This window comes from Mixophyes fleayi, chromosome 7 (assembly GCF_038048845.1).
Source record: "Mixophyes fleayi isolate aMixFle1 chromosome 7, aMixFle1.hap1, whole genome shotgun sequence".
Taxonomy (NCBI): Eukaryota; Metazoa; Chordata; class Amphibia; order Anura; family Limnodynastidae; genus Mixophyes; species Mixophyes fleayi.
The window spans coordinates 16,557,874-16,573,359 of NC_134408.1; the positions used below are offsets into that span (position 1 = coordinate 16,557,874).

Genomic DNA, 15,486 nt, shown 5'->3' on the forward strand with positions numbered 1-15,486 from the left:
AGCTTTGATCCATCTAGTGTGAGTTAAACAATGAAAAAGTCAAGAACTGGCTGCTACAAGTTCCTCTCAGCACCAATACTAGTATATTTTCCCTTGTAGTCAATTACCAAATGCTAGAAAACAAGGGGATCAATCATTAAGGGGTACAGGTTATATTACTCCTCAAATAGAGGAAAAAGAAAACATTACTAAAATTTCAGATGGAGAGACTATACCATTTGATGCCATATTTAGGAAAAAAAAAAAAAAAATAGTATGTAGAATTTTATGCTTATTTATTCCTTTAAAAATGTGTGTTTCTTAATTAAAATTGATATTTTTATTATAGTCGTTCTCTATTCCCTTCCAACAAGAGGGCCAATTCAGCTAAGTAATAAATGACTACATAACATAATATGCAAAAGAAAATATAGGAGCGCTATGTCAATCACTTTGTATGAGCAAATTTATTATTAAATTATATGCAAATATCGTGAATATGGCCATAGACTACATAACATGTCTTCTATAAAAGCAACACTGTATTGTGGCATTAATACGCGGAACATTTATTACTCCGTAGCATAGGAGGTAGACGTGACCGTATAATATGGCGATCTAAGGTTACAGAATATGGATTAGACAGGAAAAACAACACTAAAGACAAGACAACATATCCAGCCCTTCCCTTATGGAATATCCCCTTACAACCTGTATTTAGGGTAACAAGTGACAATCACTGTTAAGATTGTAAACTAGTTTAGCCCGAGGAAATATAGTTACCTACTTATATAAGTCATGTACACATTGTGGAACCACACAGTTACATACTGACTACAGACAGCAGTTAAAATAATAGTAATAGAACTTTTATTTATATAGCAATATATTACACAGCGATGTAGTTAGATTATCCTCCATTAAAAAGCCAAGATACAAGACTATTTCTGATACAATTCTACTTTAAATACATGTTAGTATAAGAATAGATGGCATTATGCAAACAATAATAAGAAGTTGTACTGTGCATATGAAAACAATAACAGTCACTAAGAATTCCATCTAGTATACAGCACAAGAGAAGTGGTACTATATGGGGTTTGAAGCCTGTGATAATGTAGGATGGTGGTAAACGAAGTAATGATTCTTATATCCCTCTGTCATATTACTGTTAGACTTTAGCATAAGAGACAACTTTTTAAAACGATTGTTTGGTGCTGAAGTTGCCGAATAGGACCGAAAAATGCCACGCACAGACCTGGTTACAGGCAGGAAAAATATTGCGGGTGTTTAAGCACCCACAGAAGCGGCTCCTATAGAATTTAGCACTAGACGGGATATAAAGAAGGCTTAGACCTGGTCTATCTAGAGATCTGTAAGCGAAGCTGGGACACCAAGATATTCAGAGCTGTCATATCCCAGCCAGGACCAGCCCCCCCAACGAGCGGATTTGCACATTATGCATGCAGATCTAGGCTTACATGTAAAGACTTCTCCATTCACCCAGTTCTGTGGAAACTCCGCTTTGTCGACCAAGGAGGTTCTCTCCAGATCCGACAACCGCAGATAAGGATTCAAGATGATCCCCAGGGGCAAAATGCACATCTAAAATATTACTACAGTGAATGAAATGGATACAGAAGCTTCGAGCCTGCCAAGCTGCAACAAGAGCCGGGTACAGAACGGTGTAACACAAAGCTGTAACGTGACTCGCTCTCACAGATACCTATACGCTGCGAGGGGAGCGCGGCTCAGCTAACTCCAGCTATTTTCGGTGACAGAAGTGTGTGAGCTGTTTGTTACTTCAGTCTGTCTCACCCGCTGACACTGGAAGCTCTTCAGACCTGTCCATAAAGATTTGGGGGTAAATTTATCAAGCTGCAAGTTTCCGGCAGCGCTGTAAAGTGGAGATGTTGCCTATAGCAACCAATCAGATTCTAGTTATCATTTATCTAGTACATTCTATAAAATGATAGCTAGAATCTGATTGGTTGCTATAGGCAACATCTCCACTTTTCAAACCCGCAGCTTGATAAATTTACTCCCAATTCGCACTTTTGGGTGGAATTCAGTTAAACTGGGTACACCTACTGCATAGGTGTGTACCAAACATTAGTTAATGCAAGGCCATACTGTCCGAATTTAGGCAGGACAGGCCCACTTTGTGCGGGGAATGTCCGTCGTGCCAGGACCTTTGTCCTAATTGGGGGACAGTTGGGAGGCATGCTCCACTAAGTGATACCCCTTTAATGCTGCAGGTTTTTAGGGGAGGGGAAGGGCCTGGGATGACCTAGTGTTTCCAGAGAGGGGGGCGTGACGCGCACCCAATATTACATGGCCACGCCCAATGTAGCATGACCACTCCCACCTCCTATCCCCCAGAATCTACATTAGTCAAGCGAATTAGTCCTTGACCACTGGACAGAGGTTCTCACCGCAACACAAGTACGTAAAATCCTGCTTTTATGTTCTATTCATTGAACTCCACCCGAAACTAAATTTACTAAAAATGGATACCCTTATAAAACTACCCTCTCCCCCTCCTCAGTATCTGTTACTCATCTAAATTTCAAATACAGGAAAGTTGACGTGAAAATTATATTGAGTATTAAACATATTTTGTCATCCCAACAGCAACACGAATGGGACTGGACTGTAAAACTTTGAGACCAAAAAGCAGCGTAGCCCAATAACTTTACACACGGTTAATGGAAAATGAAAGGCACGCCAAACAAATGCTGCTGACACTGGTTTGTTGAACCGGGTTACTATAGTTTTATTCAGGGAATCCAGGATGGTACAGAGAGCAACTCTTTTAGTACCAGCAATCACACAAACAGAAGTATTTACAATTCCATCCACCCTGCTTCCAGCTAGACACTCTGTCCCCTCGCTAGTCGCCGGTCACTGTCTAGCATCGGTCGTCCTGCCCACAACACGGATCCAGCTATTTCTGCTTCCTCCCCAGCACTAATTAGCGGCACCATTAATTACACCCATGTGCTCCACCTGTGATCCTGTGCTCTGTGTGTGGCGACTTAACCCTGTCTGCAGCATGAGCCCGCAGACCGCCAGATTAATTATTATGAAATGCAGATGATGGACCCGTCTATGGTGCTTCACTTAGTGTGCTACCGAGTATGTATACAGAGATACCACCAGCTCTCTAACAAACCTGAAACCATACAAAGTATACATACATCAGACGCTCCCTTCAGGCACAAGGGAATGCGAAATCTTCTCTGTATGTGAAGTGTCGACCAGAATGAAATTCTTATCCGTGTACTAGGTCAATGTGTCTTTCTATAACAAAAAAAGACTTGCAAAACACATACAGGTCTCATAGTAAAGTATGTAAAGCACCACAGTCCAAACAACAAATATGGATAATTAGTCTATTCTTTGCCACCGTGCAGGAATATGTGGATTATAAAATCAACACCCATGTTCTTCATACAACTTTCAAACCCATATGGGTGTATGCTTACAACAAGCCAGATCTTTCCAAGCCTTATTCAATCTCCTATTCATCGGACATAACTGCAAAATTCCATGGAGGAATCGAAAAAAAAGAGGATACAAAACGATCTAGCATATTATCCTTTTAATACATAAAACACTTTAAAAACACAAAGTAAAAATGAACTCGTACCAACAAGATCCAGTACAACGGCTTTGTCGGGGTAAATAGGCAGCCCTCCACAGCCTATAACGTGTCTCACCCTCCAATTCCGTGTTCCAGGACCAAAATGCCTCATCCAAAACGTTTCAACTTGTATAAAGTCTTTTTCCAAAGGAATTATTAGTCGCTCCCTTAACAGTCTGTGACAAACTGCTCTTTTTGCCACAATATCCATTATATATAGTCTCAGGTTCCCAAAAGAAAGCTCCACACTAGTTAATGAATCTCAGAAGTTGAAATTTTATTGTCTTCATAAGCGTATGAAGCAAATGAGCCAACCCCGACAGTGACAAGTGGAAGTGCGGAATCTCCAAGCCGCCAGGGAAAGGATGCTGAGAAAGGAGATCCGTCACTTGAGGGAGCTTTATGGATGGAGCCACTGCCAACATCTGCGGTAACATGAACCACGGACGACTGGGCCAAAATGGGAGGACTGCGCTTGGTCTTGAACTGCTTTCTTCAGTAAGCTCCATATAAGAGTTGGCTAGACTGTTTGATTCCTGGACTACCAAGACATCTCTCCCCAAGCCTAAGAAGTGTCTCACTCTGTAATTTGGAGATGCTAGGAGGTCCACAACTAAAGGAACCCATTGCTGGATCACCTTCACATACCTCCTGCTAAACACTATTATGCTAAAACAAAATCTACCCAAATGATCTAGGAAAATAAAACTGCTGATATACTCTACCGATATGCTACAGAACAGAGGAAGAACTTCCTCCATATAGTTCTATCTTCTTGTATCTCCTTCTTCATTGGTATAATGAGCCGGAACCCAAATGTCCAGTTAGGGACACTTAGGGATTTTCTATTGCAGAAATAAGAAGAGCATGAAGTCCTGCCTGTTTTGCACACTCGAATAGGACAATGGTTGCGATCCCCATGATGCCGATCCCGCTGGCTTAAGAGATTCCGCTGCAGTTGTCATTACGCCGACGGCACTAAACGGATGGCAGCTGTAAGGAAGACAACCGGACTCATGTAATTTATTGTGGGAAGGTTTGACCAAGATACTGCTTTGCCCATGCCAAGCTGAATTTGTACCCTTGTTTGTAATGGAAGCAAGACCACATTATTCAGAGTTCTGAAATTAGCCCCAAAAATAGCAGAAATTCAGATGGACACAAACGGCTCTTTTGCAGAATCAACAACCGTCCATGTGCTATAAGAAAAGCCATCACCTTGTCTAAGATTGACGGACACTTGGCCATCAACACGATGTTGTCCAAATAATTATATATCTGAATGGTTTATTTTATGAACTCTGCATTCAAGTAAATGTCTATTAAAATTATGGAAGGTTCCTTGTTACTGAGAAAATGACTCTCAAACGCGCCATCTTGAATGAACTTCCTTTAAGTTCAGTATTGCTTGTGTGAGTTGGTGAGCATAAGAGCGCCTAATTTATCCCTTCAAATGTTCGGCTACACAGACCGCTCTTCAACGTCACATATACCATCCCAGGCGTCAACGATAGATCTCTATGGGCCATAACGGATGAGGTTATGGATCTGAAGCCTAGCTAGAAAAATCTGTTGCCCACATAATCTCAGCTAGGGCATTTAGAATGGATCTTCTACCTATGGCCCTTTTCCAAACCTCCTGGATTTTGTCCAGTCAAATTCTTATTGCGATGGAAGCAGATATCACAGGGGTGCTGAATGTTATAGGAGTCTTTAAGGTACTAGCTGGCAAGTGGGCAACACGTTACCAGATGGTGAATTGCTGCCAGGGATGACCAGGAAATCAAAAACCCAACTTGATTTATGTTAACATAGATAACAACTCAAGATTAAGTACATGTTTTCTGAATCATGATGAATTAGAAATCTATTACTTAAAATTACAGGTAAAAACATCCGTAACTCAACCTCTGACAAATACACATCTTCCTCTTTGGATAGAACTCTCAGCTGGAACAGTAGAATGTACTTACATGCAAGAATCCAAAAACACTATATTAAAAAAAAAAGTAAGATCCCTGTCTTCTTCTCCTGTGCTCATGTCATCTCTAACTAAAGTCTGTAATCTATCCCTCTCTACTGGTATCTTCCCATCATTATACAAGCACACAGTGATCACTCCTTTTCTGAAAAAAAAATAACAAAATTCTGACCCAAACTCTCTCAAATTATCGTCCCATCTCTCAGCTCCCGTACCCCTCCAAACTTCTAGAGAGACTTGCCTACACTCGCCTCACACGCTTCCTTTAACAAACAACCTGTTGGATCCTCTTCAGTCTGGCTTTCGTTCTCAACACTCCACAGAGACTGCGTTGACACTGTTGACCACTCTTTCCTCATACAAACGCTACACTCCATAGGTCTTGAAGGCACTGTCCTATCCTGCTTCTCATCCTACCGATCTAATCGCTCTTTCAGTGTTAATTTCTCTGGGGCCACCTCTGCTCCGCTTCCTTTATCAGTTGGAGCTCCACAAGGCTCAGTCCTAGGTCCTCTGCTATTCTCTATCTACACCACTTCTCTTGGAAAACTAATAAGCTCCTTTGGATTTCAGTATCATCTCTATGCGGATAATACACAAATCTATCTATCTATCCTCTCCTGATCTCTCACCATCTGTGTTGTCTCGCGTTACTGACTGTCTTTCTAACATTTCATCTTGGATGTCCTCTAGCCAACTCAATCTTTCTAAAAAGAGTTAATAATATTCCCACCCACCAACAGAAGTTACCTACCTGACATTTCTATTTCTGTTCACAACGTGACCTTAAACCCAACCCCACAAGCTCGTTGCCTAGGTGTAATCCTTAACTCAGAATTATCCTTTGTTCCCCACATTGACTCTATATCTAAATCATGTTACATACATCTAAAGAACATTTCCAGACTACTCACATATCTCACACAAGACACTGCAAAAACATTAATTCATGCACTTATCTCCCACACTATCTATTGCAATTCCCTCCTTACTGGTCTTTCCCCTAAACAGACTCGCACCCCTACAATCTATTTTGCACGTAGCAGCCAGATTGATTTTCCTTACAAACCGTTCTTCCTCTGCTGAGCCACTCTGTCAGTCTCTACATTGGTTGCCTGTTTTTTACTGAATCTAATATAAAATTCTTTTACTAACCTACAAGGCCATCAACAAAACTGCACCGACATACATCTCCTCTCTTGTCACAAAATATCTCCCAACTAGACACATCCATTCTGCACAAGATCTGTGTTTCTCATCCAATCTCATCACATCCTCCCATTCCTGGTTACAGGACTTCTTTCTAGCTGCACCCACTCTATGGAATTCCCTCCCTCACACAATAAGACTTTCTTCTGGTCTACCAACCTTCAAGCGTTCTCTGAAAACGCACTTCTTAAGGCAAGCTTATAATATTCCTCAACCACCCTCTTAGACTCACTAGATTACCACCAGTTACACAATTCACACAAGACAACAACCCTCTGGCAAACATTGCTGTGTGAATGGATCATACGGCATACTAATCCCTTTTTGTTTGTTTTTGTCTTTTGCCTTTGCAATCTGGCTGGACCAAAATGCAATATGTAGCACTTAACCCCATGTATCCAACTCCCATTGTCCTATAGATTGTAAGCTTGCGTGCAGGGCCCTCTTACCTCTCTGTCATTATTACCCAGTTTGAGGATTACGGTGTTTGTCTCCAATTGTAAAGCGCTACGGAATTTGCTGGCGCTATATAAATAACTGTTGATGATGATAGAAAACTGTCCATTCCCCCAATCTGCCTATTCAGGTCTCCAAACTTCTGTGGCAGCGACAGCCATTATAATGACAAGAGGCAGCGTTTGGAAATAGTTTTTCAGGGAGAGATTTATGATAGAGGAACTAGTTCAGCTGCATTTTATGTGAGTGTATCACAGCTACTTATTCTGCATTTTTGGGGGGTGTATAGCATGCTAAGAGCTGATAATCCGGTTTTCTGATTATAATCACCTTGTGCACTTGAAGATGTCCCATCCACTGCCCAAACTGTGCCGTGACGTTTGGTCGGATCACTTTTCATACACATAATCCTACTTCATCGCTGGCTTAAAAAAAAATCCTCTGCCTAAAAATTTGAGCGAGTTAGGAGACACCCACTCCACGGAGCTTTAAATCACAGCCAGGCTCCCCATGTACATATTAAGTTGCACGGACTGTTTGACATGTACAGTTTCATGTCTGAAATGTGTATTAAACAAGGCACTGTTTTCCCTACTGGTTACTACTTCAATGCCAGAGGAGGACAACAGCAGTTGTAAGACACAAATGCAGCAATGACTGAATTCCTAGAGAGACTGCAGATCAAAGCATGTTAGCAGGTTCACACAAGTGCAGTGGGTCACTCAACTGTAGGGGTCTATTTAATCACCAATTGCATTATTTGCCCTGTTTTTTGGCATCCCTTATCAATGCTTTTCACAGCGATAAGGGATTACACTGCAAAAACATACTAGAAGGTTAAATGGCTCCTATCAAATTGACCCTAATCTGAGTGTGTGTCTATATTAGGGAATTTAGACTGTAAGCTCCAATGGGGCAGGGACTGATGTGAGTGAGTTCGCTGTACAGCGCTGCGGAATTAGTGGCGCTATATAAATAGCTGCTACTGATGATGCATTTTTAGACCTATTATAAAAGTCATTTCTAAGTCAGCACATTCGTAATAGGCTGTGCAGGCGATGACTGTATGGCCAAAGAGTTATTTCACTGCTTGCTTAAATCAGCGTCTGGCTTCTAACGCAGTGTCTTTAATGCATAGGACCGTTTAAATAGAGGAGGGAGGGGAGGAACAACCATGCTGCCAAATAGGGATCGAAAGATCCCTCTCAGATGGTGCTTAAATCATAGAAAAGTTTTGCAAACGCCAACCTCAGATGACGTTAGCAATCGGGAACAAGCTCCGGAAAGTGAATCTTTTCAAAGCTTGGTAAATAGGTCCCCACTGAGAATAAGGCGGACTGTGGTAGAATGCGGATTGTGGTAGAATGCGGGCTGTGGTAGAATGCGGGCTGTGGTAGAATGCGGGCTGTGGTAGAATGCGGGCTGTGGTAGAATGCGGGCTGTGGTAGAATGCGGGCTGTGGTAGAATGCGGGCTGTGGTAGAATGCGGGCTGTGGTAGAATGCGGTAGTTTGCCTATAGCCAAAGCATGTACTGAAAAAATACAAATAAAATGACGGAGTGGGATCCCGCCCGCCTCTCACCACCCAGGCCTTCCCCCCCGACTATTATAACCAGACAGAATTACTTGACTGATCCACCTTCCACTGCCAAATTACAATGCGGTTGCCTGCATTGCACATTGAAGCAATCTGGAGGACTAGCTATATCCCCCTCTATTTTTCTTCTCACAAACTTAAGGGTTGTAACAAATATTGGTTCAGAATACAAAATGGCTGCTTGAACCGTATCTAGGCAACAGGGACACTTCTGTATTGTGATTGGGATGCATTGAAAAACACAAAAAACAGAGTTTATTACACTGCTGGCGGGAAAGTTTTTGTATCGTTGTCCAGTAACACATCCTATATCAGGCACCGAGTGTTTGTGCAATTTTTTTTATACGAGTTTTCTTTTTGGTAATAACAATTTTAGCGTTTTGTTCTTCATGTTGGCTTATTTAGTATCGAATAAATAATCACAAAGTAAAATTTGCTCCAGGTTGTCACATGACAATATTCATTAAACTGTAGGGCTTGTTAAATTATATCCCGAGATGCTAAAATGCAGATTTGAAAGAAAGAGGGTGTATTTTCTTTTTCGCATGATTGTATATTACCCTTGGGCCAAGGGCAGCCAGATCTTTCCATGGATATTAGATAATAACGACGTAAATTACAACTCAAAACCAGTAACAGCCACCAGAAAATGCATAAAAAAAAATTAATTAAAGAGTGTAATAAGTCTTGTGCTAACATTGCGAAAGTCGATTTTCTCGAGGTCAATGTATTAACGTTAATTCAACAGAACCAAAACCACAAATGTACGAAACTCTGTTACTCTAGCAATTTCCACGGGAAAGTAAAAGGGAAATATATATTTATTTTTTACTGCAGATTTTCTACATTCAGTAAGTTAAAGTAAACCAAAAGTATAACGCGAGTTACTCCCACATACTGACCTGAAGACACAACCGAACACATGACTTGACATAAATAAAAACCAGTCAAACTATGTGGTAGGGCTGTAACATAACAACACCTTGATTTGCACTGCAGGTATTTGCATGGCTGCAGTGAAACGCGTAGCTGCAAATATATTTACATTGGGTTCTTTTTTCTGTATAGATGCTCAAAACTAACAAACAGATCCTGCAAACGACATCTTCATTGCACAGACACCATTGAATTTAAATAAATATTTTGAAACGCTTCCTCGTCCTCCGACAGATCTTATTTTCGGATGTGCGATTGTGCCCCGTCTAATACTTATCTCGTCTGCACCCCAGGCACTAATTAACTGGTAGATCTGAGGAGTACCCGCAACGGATCTGCACCCCAAAAGCTGTCGGTAACCTCAGCATTGATAAGTCACATTTTCATTAATAGCAGTTTAGTCCAGAATATGGCGGCTTCCTCTATATCTAGGACATACTTGTCCATTCTGCTAGTGAAACGGGGCAGATGGGAGCCCCCATAACGCGTTTCGCAAGGAAGAGGGACATTATAACCCCCCCACACAATAAAATGATGATTCCCCATCATTGTGTTCCGAGGGGAAAATGATGAGATTCGTCCTGCCCTACGCCCTTCCATCATCACACATCACCTCCCCTCCGGGATCAAGGTGATGGGTACATTTTATAAAATTTGGGGGGTTTTTTTGTAACCACCCTCCTCTCTACCAGGACCAGTGGTTGGCAGGGAACCCATGCTTCAGATCAGTCCATTAGCGAGATCTCACCCACCCCCATCCCTACTTAACAGCTAGTGGTACGTTCTGCTGTCATTACAGTCTATCAGGGCTTTGAAAAAAAAAATAAAAAAAAATCTACCCCCAAGTCTCTTGCAGGTTGCAGCAGATTTTTCTTGTCTATCTTGCTCCATCCAGATTTCCCTTTATATTTCCTGTGCCTGAAGCAGAAGAGACGTAGCCGCATAGCATTACGCTACTACCACCATAATTCACGGTAGTTAGTTCTTCAGATGATGCGTTAGTCATTCACCAAGCATAGGGCTTAGCATTAAGGACAAAAAGTTAAATCTTAATTCCCATCAGACCACATAATCTTCCTCCACTTGGTTTGAGGATCTCCTGCATACTCCCTTGTAAACTGTACTCAAGATAGAATGCGAGTCTTCTTCACTAACGGTTTTACCTTTTCACCAGCCGCCAATAAAGCACAGATTTGCGAGATGTCCAGGCTATAGTTATTCTATGGACAGGTTCAATGAAACTGGAGATATCAAGTTTTTTTTAAATCTTCTTTTATTCTTCCCAACGACCTTTTCTCAGATTTGCTTTGAACGTTCTTTGATCTTTATGATGAAGATTTTATTTGGTAATGCACTAGCCAAACTGCATGACATTTCACAGACAGGTGTATTTATTTTGCAATCAATTTAAGCATCCTTAGAATACTCAGATTGACTCCAATTATTTGACCACACAACTGATTGTAATTTTTTTGGGTCCTTGCTAAAAGGGTGAATACTTGTCTTTTTTTTGTAATTAAGAAAAAGCTTTATTTTTTAACATTACAGAGGACGGTACTTGTTAACTATACAGACGCACTGTCAGCTTAGATGGTAATTCAAGCAGTTTTCAAGTCTCCAATTGCATTACTGATATGTTCATTTACTTCGGGAGATTTGAAATAAATGCTTAGTGATTCACATTACAAGCACTCCTGGAAGTTCATCAGTTTTGAATGATTCCATGATGTAAGAAAATGTGAAAAATACCAAAGAGGGTGAATACTTTATATAGCCACTGTGCTTGAACACATGCAATAGATGTTTTTTAACATTATTTTGTCCCCGTTTTATGTAAAGCCCTATTTTCCCCAAACCTCGGCGCCGTGGAGCACTGTGGCACCTTACAAATCAGCATTAATAATAAATATTTTTTTTTCGTCCACAGTATTATTGAGTCAGAGGAGCCGATGCAGTGATCAGCGAGGTGACAAGGTAGCGACGCGGTGCGTTTTCACATTATGAATCTTGGTAATGAGGCTGCAAGGTTACTAGAGAACCGCACAACTAATTGAATCAGCCCACAATGACCTATATTTACACTTTTTTTTTTCCCACTCTAGACAGCCCCAATTGCATAGGGTATCTTTCTGAGCCCCATTCATTAAGGTACGCAAAATGAACGTATTGTGCGTTTTTCGTTTTTTTAAAAACGCAGTTAATTCGTGCACACGCACATCTGCATTCACCAAGGAGTGGATGTAAATATATGTCTGCTGTTGAATACGGGTCTAGGTGCGCCCTGCTCTAACAGACAATACACTGCAGGATACATACCACATATGTGGTATATAAATTCCCAGTAGAGCGCACAGAAGAAAATAAAATAAAAATAAATAAAAAATATTAATGTCACCTGTTAATAATAGTCATTAATGGCAAAACATTGAAAAAAAGTGTTTTTGCCTCCCCACTACCCCCAAATAAAATACATTTACTATGATATTATGTACTGTACATAAAATGCATTTTTACAGTTGCTCCTGACTGCAAACACATGTTCTAGCATGTATACACAGCCGTCTACTCACCATATACCCCATGACTCCACAGTGCCACCAAGTGGTGGACAAAAGCCCTCCCAAGTGGTATAGGCGACAGGTGTTTTATTGTTAGCTGAATCATTTAAATACGGTACATGTTTAAACCCAATTGCTAAATTAGTGTCTTCAGAAATAGAGACCGTAAATCAAGTAATATGTAAAACAAGGTACAGTACGTATTACAGCACTTCAGAGGTGAAACAAGACAGAATCCTTAAACATAATACAGTGGATATAAAACGTCTACACACCCTTATAGAAATTGCAGAGGTTTGTGATATAACGCCTTAAATCAAGATAAATCACTTCAGACCAACAGAAGTCAAGCGGAAACCAAATGGACATTTTTTTTAGGGGAAAAAAAAAAATAAAGAATCTACAATACCCCGATGTGTACATGTTTGATATCGATAGCTAATAAGACAAGATAAGGAAGTAAAAACATATATTGTTGTTCTACAGTCTGAGAAAGCCGATATGCAGCAGTATAATAAGCAAACTGTCAGGTGGAATATTGTGTACAAAACAAATAAAATCCAAAGCATTTCATGCTGACAGAGACTTAAGTGGAAGTTACTCTACATTACATAAGCATGCATTTAAATGGGAATTATGTCATACAAATGATAGTAGCTACCCTTCATGCACCCACATTAGCCATTACAGACCCTGACCTCTAGTATTTGGGACTATTTCTCACCTCATCACGGAGGTCTGCAGCCAGCAATCCTCTGCACTCTCCAGGTTGATCCACTTGTGGGTTGTTTTCTGTTCTAAACTTCTTAAATCAAAGGTCTGTTCTCCAATTTCACCTGCAAACCCTCTGACCAAACCTTCTGCAAAGTCCTACCTCCCAGATGTGCCCTATTGCCTTACACCCAGACTGACCTCTGACCTATTGTAATCAGTCACTGACAATACCCAGCATCACTTCTCACTGTAATTATCCAAATGAGCATTCTAGCTGAACTGTGTCAATGATGGCTACTGTAGAGATTAGTGTTAGGTCATCCAGCTGTCAGCACCATCTGTCCATCACCTGTCACTGCACCAATCACTCACCCTCATCTGCCAATCAACAGCAACCCCTGCCCGCAACCATCAATAGTGACAAATGCAATACCAGCATTGTGTGAGATCCCTGCAGTGGTACAATCACACTTTGTCTATCTGTACAACGCTACAGCATATGCTGGAGTCTTATATATATACATTTATAATGCCACATCTTTATCATGCACAGGTCAGCTTTATAAATAAAAGATTATAATAATAACAACACATATTAGAGCTCACTCTATAATTGCACACTCACTTAATTCACTTCCTGCTCATGCAAATACATTGCACTCATAATATTAGTGCAACTTCACTAGCACACACAGAAGTCACTATTTGACACCTACAGGTTAATATTGCGTGCACACTATTGCACAGGGATACACTCACACTCACTAAGTCACACACAGCCACTATCATGCAACCAGCACTAGTGCACACTCACACTCACACATGTACCTAATGCATAATATTATGTCCATCCCCCCCAGGCTGTCACCCTCAGTCCCGGCTGCTGGTCCCAGCTCTCTTCCAGCGCTCCAAGCACAGGCTGGAACTATCTCCAACATTCTCACAGGCCCCGCCCACCCCAGTGACGTTACATGGCAACCACGCCCATCAGCAAAGGTAACCGAACACCATCTCTGCCCGCAGCGTTCTATTCGGCTTCGTCCGCCAGGAGTCGCGGACCAATCACATAGGCTGGGCTGACTTGTAAGTCACGCCCCTCCTGAATCCTAGATCCCGTCCCGTGCACCTGTCTCAGTGAAAGCTGCTCGCTAACCTGTGCTAACTCCTCCCCTATCCCGCCCACAACTTTGGAATCTCCCAATCTCTTCCCCGTCCAGCTAGAACCTTACTGGGGCTGTTCCACCATAAAACGGGGGGAGGTCTTTATATACCTGCGCTGATTCATCGCATCCCTCATGCCTGCAAAATTCTTCTGGTAAAACTCCTACTGAACATGACAAATGAACATGTATTGTCCCATATAAATAAATAACCAGGGGACGGGACCCTTGTGCTTAATTTGTAATGGGTATTGTTATTAATGGGTTGGGAGCTGCCATTTTATCTGCTCCTCAGAGGTCACCTATGCAATGAACAGTAAATACATAGTCACAGTAGCCTTGAAAACATAATTGTTTCCAAGTTCTTTTTTTTTATATATCAACCTATGGACTAAAACCCATAGCTGCCATTATCACTTGTTAGATGCATTTCTTACCATCTAATCTTATTCTATATTTATTAAAAATGAGCTTGTTAAATACAATAATGATTGCAAAAAAAAACTATAAAAGGACATAGCATGGCGGGGATTGTACTTCTCCAAGATCCCCATTGGCAGTATTCCATATAACCTTCAGAGCTCAGCAGTAACGTGTTCCTGGAAAATATCCCTCTCGTACCCAGGGGCAGGTGGGGCATCTGCCCCCGTGGGCTACCTTGGGCTGGTCATTGGGCCACTCGCATTTTTGTTCCTTTAAAATGATCCTCATAGGCTGTTGAGTCAAGTCTTGTACCCCCGGCTAGAATTTGCCAGCCCCCCTCTGCTCGTACCTATTATGTTCTCAGGCCCAGAGGCATAAGGGGTTAATTAATAAAAATACAAACTGTTTAAAAAAAATAAATCTAAAAATAAAGTGTAATTATAAACTGAGTACCTCGCTCGCTTTGCCGATTGAGCCTTTCGTTTATGTCTGATAGACCACCCGTCGTGATTCACCTTGTAATCAGTAAAATCTTAAATAAAAATGTAAGTAACAAAAAGGAAAGAGGACGAAGGGTGATTAAGAGGCCTATATTTATCCATAGAGCCCCTTTGTGATGACAAAGGCTGAGTTCTAAGTTATCGCCGTAATTTACAAAAAAAATAATAATATTGCAAAGGTAACTGAGCAATAATCATCTACCTCGGTCATACTGGCCCAGAGTGCTGTTTCTGCAAATATTTAACATGGGGGAGGGGGCGGCTTTTGTTCTTTCAGTTCCATAAATGTGAAAAAAGAATGTTGGAAACAAAAAACTGTAAAAAAAA

At 41.1% G+C, this 15,486-nt stretch overlaps 1 protein-coding gene across 3 annotated transcripts in view; it reads right to left on the minus strand.

Moving 5' to 3' along the window:
- The window catches only part of SEC14L5 (SEC14 like lipid binding 5), a 50,928-nt gene extending 36,876 nt beyond the window's left edge, over positions 1 to 14,052 (minus strand). Inside the window, exon 1 of one of the 3 annotated variants that reach the window (XM_075179157.1) lies at positions 13,905 to 14,052. The gene's annotated coding sequence lies outside the window, so the exon portion shown is untranslated. Of the gene's footprint in view, positions 1 to 1,460; positions 1,543 to 13,086 lie in introns of those variants that run through there. The other 2 variants (XM_075179156.1, XM_075179158.1) reach the window with 2 other exon arrangements.
- Between the last annotated feature and the right edge of the window lie 1,434 nt (positions 14,053 to 15,486).